Source organism: Ornithorhynchus anatinus, chromosome 1 (genome assembly GCF_004115215.2).
Source record: "Ornithorhynchus anatinus isolate Pmale09 chromosome 1, mOrnAna1.pri.v4, whole genome shotgun sequence".
NCBI classification, from domain to species: Eukaryota; Metazoa; Chordata; class Mammalia; order Monotremata; family Ornithorhynchidae; genus Ornithorhynchus; species Ornithorhynchus anatinus.
The window spans coordinates 183,544,670-183,548,002 of NC_041728.1; the positions used below are offsets into that span (position 1 = coordinate 183,544,670).

At 57.8% G+C, this 3,333-nt stretch overlaps 1 long non-coding RNA gene across 1 annotated transcript; it reads left to right on the top strand.

The window, feature by feature from the left end:
- Positions 1-414: 414 nt before the first annotated feature.
- Positions 415-3,061, top strand: LOC114813256. The gene is made up of 3 exons (XR_003760959.2): positions 415-567; positions 992-1,063; positions 2,933-3,061. It is a non-coding gene; the product is annotated as an uncharacterized LOC114813256 (long non-coding RNA).
- The last annotated feature ends 272 nt before the right edge of the window (positions 3,062-3,333 follow it).

Consider the following 3,333-nt stretch of genomic DNA (forward strand, 5'->3'; position numbering starts at 1 on the left):
CCTATTTATTTTGTTAGTGAGATGTACATCATCTTGATTCTATTTATTTGGTATCGTTTTAATGAGATGTTCATCCCCTTGATTCTATTTATCGCTATTGTTTTTGTCTGTCCGTCTCCCCCCATTAGACTGTAAGCCCGTCAGAGGGCAGGGACTGTATCTGTTACCGATTTGTCCATTCCAAGTGCTTAGTCCAGTGCTCTGCACATAGTAAGTGCTCAATAAATACTATTGAATGAATGAATGAATGAAAAAGTAAAGAGGTCACAGATCCACAGCTTTTAGGCACTTGTCAGGTCCCTAGGCCTGGAGGCTGCCCTTTCTACTCATGGCAAAGCCCTCCCCCTCGAGAACATCTCCCCCACCTCACCCCTCCCCTCCCTCAACAGTGGTTTCCATGGCAACGGAACCCCCCAACCCGCTCCACCGGACCCTACCTGTCTGAGAGAGCCAACCGGGCCACTGTGAGGCTACTCAGCTCCAGAAGGGACCCATTTGGCTCAGCGAAACCAGCGCCAACTGACCGCTCATAGTCCAGCACAGAGTCCGAAACCTGCCCCGGCCCCAGTAAGGAGCGTCTGGGGTTCGGGGGCTGGGGGCATCCCGTTGAGGAAGGCTGGAAATGGGGGCTACAAGGCCGGAGGAGAGGGAGGGTCTCGCCCCGGGCCTCTCTGGGGCCTGTTCTCCAAAGGCCAGCGTTCCCCATGCGGGAGCGGCAGGGCCGGGAGGTCATCGATGGAGCGCTTCCTGTGGGCAGAGCACTGTACTGAGCGCTGGGAATCAGGCCCGGTCCCTCCCCCTCGGGGGTCTCCCGGCCTAACAGTGTCAGAGGAGGGAGGGGAACTGGGGCAGACACACAGAGAGCGATGAAACGATAAATCGCGACACAGCGTCGGCCCCGGAGGGGGGAGAGAGGAAAGAGGTGGAGAGAGAGGGCCCACCGCCCGTCCCCACTGACCACAGGTTTTTCCGCCCGTCGGTTTCTTTCCAGAGCCGCCATGGCGGAGCCGAACTGGCAGCCCCCAAACCAGTGGCGACTGGGCCATTTTCTCAGGAGAGAACAGTGAGTCGGAGCGGGAGGCAAGGCCTGGGAAGGCTTCCGGGATGGGCAACCGCGACGGGGGGAGCGAGGGACGGGTCCGGCCTGCCCTACCTCCCCTTTAACCAATCCAGGGAAGCCTTTATTGAGCGCTTACTGTGTACAGGGCACAGTTCTAAGTCCTTCCCCAGATCCCAGGATGGAGAGTGGGCCAGTGGGGGAAGGGGAGAAGCAGCGTGACTCAGTGGTGGAAAGAGCCCGGGCTTTGGAGTCAGAGGTCGTGGGTTCTAATCCCGGCTCTGCCACTTCTCAGCTGTGTGACTTTGGGCAAGTCAATTCACTTCTCTGGGCCTCAGTTCCCTCATCTGTAAAATAGGGATTAAGACTGCGAGCCCCACGGGGGACAACCTAATTATCTTGTATCCACCCAGCGCTTAGAACAGTGCTTCGCACATAGTAAGCACTTGACAAATACCAAAATTATTTTTATTATTAAGGGGGAGTGGGCCGGGAAGGGGAAGGGGTCTGAGGGGAAGTGGGCCAGAGAGGAAGTGGACCCGAGGGGAAGTGGGCCCGGGTGGGAGTGGGCCAGTGAGAGGAAGGGGGCCAACGAGGAAGTGGACCCGAGGGAGAGTAGGTGTGAGAGGAAGTAGGCCGGAGTAGGAGAGGGCCGGGCCGGGAGAATAATAATAATAATAATAATAATAATAATAATAATAATGTTGGTATTGGTTAAGCGCTTACTATGTGCAGAGCACTGTTTTAAGTGCTGGTGTAGATAGAAGGTAATCAGGTTGTCCCATGTGAGGCTCACAGTCTTGAGAAGCAGCTCAGTGGAAAGAGCCCGGGTTTGGGAGTCAGAGGTCATGCGTTCTAATCCCGGCTCCGCCGCCTGTCAGCTGTGTGACTTTGGGCAAGTCACTTCACTTCTCCGACCCTCAGTTCCCTCATCTGTAAAATGGGGATGAAGACTGTGAGTCCCCTGTGGGACAACCTGATCACCTTGTATCCCCCCAGCGCTTAGAACAGTGCTTTGCACATAGTAAGCGCTTAACAAGTACCACCATTATTATTATTATTATTAATCCCCATTTTACAGATGAGGGAACTGAGGCCCAGAGAAGTGAAGTGACTAGCCCACAGTCACACAGCTGCCAAGCGGCAGAGCCGGGATTCGAACCCTTGACCTCTGACTCCCAAGGCCGGGCTCTTTCCGCCGAGCCCCGCTGCTTCTCAGAATCAATGGGAATCCATGAGAATCAACGGGACGTCTGGACTCGGGGCTCTCAGGGAGCCAGACGGGGCCGAGCCTGGGGGAGCGGCTGTGGGGGAGCGATTTCGTCCAACCCCTTCCCGCCTCCTTCCGGTCGGAGAGAGGGACCCACTGCCCCGGCGGGCACTCGGGTGCGACTCCCACTCTGAGCCCTGCACCTTCCGTACCCTACCTGAGCCCCCCTCAATCCAAGCTCCCCCTCTGGGCTCCACCCCCGGACCCCTTCCCCTTCAAACCCACCCCCTCCCCTCCTGACGGACATCGCCACTGGTCCGGCTCCGTGGCGTCAGTTTCACGTGGGACCTCAGGCAGTCGATGGAGTTTACTGAGGGCTTACTATGTGCAGAGCACTGTACTAAGCGCTTGGGAGAGTCCAATAGAACAGTAACAGACATTTCTTGCCCACAACAAGCCAGAGCCCAGGCTGCCGGGCCTGGCTCTTAACAAGGAGGAGGCCCTTTCCACGACAGGATGTGGGCCCGGATTGACTGGGGCGGAAAGTCCGGCAGAGGAAGCACGGTCGGAGCGGTCCCCGGGTCGGGCCGGGGCCGGGGGTGGCCGGGGGCGGTGGGGAGGCGGCCCGGGGGTCCCGCGACCCTAATTCTCCATCCTTCCGGCAGCTACAGTTCACGCTCCATGCTCCTCGAGAGGCAATACTGGAAAGACATCTGGCCCATGGAGGAGGATGACAAAGAGGAGGAAGAGAGTGAAGAAGAGGAGAAACCAAAGGAGGAGAAGGAAGAGAAGGAGGAGAAGGAAGAGAGGGAGGAGGGGGAGGAGGAGGAAGAGTGGGAGGAGGAAGAGGAGGAAGAAAAAGAGGAGGAGGGAGAAGAGGAGAGAGAGGCAGAGGAGGTCAAGGAAGCCAGCAGGTGCTCACACAGTTCCTCGCCGCTGGTAGTGATGTTCTACAGGCTGAAGGCTTTGACCCTGGGGTCCGGGAAAATAGGGTCCGAGGAGGCCGAGGGCGGGATGCTGGGCTGGGTGGCCCGGGCCCGGAGCTGGGTGCGAAACACCATGTGGG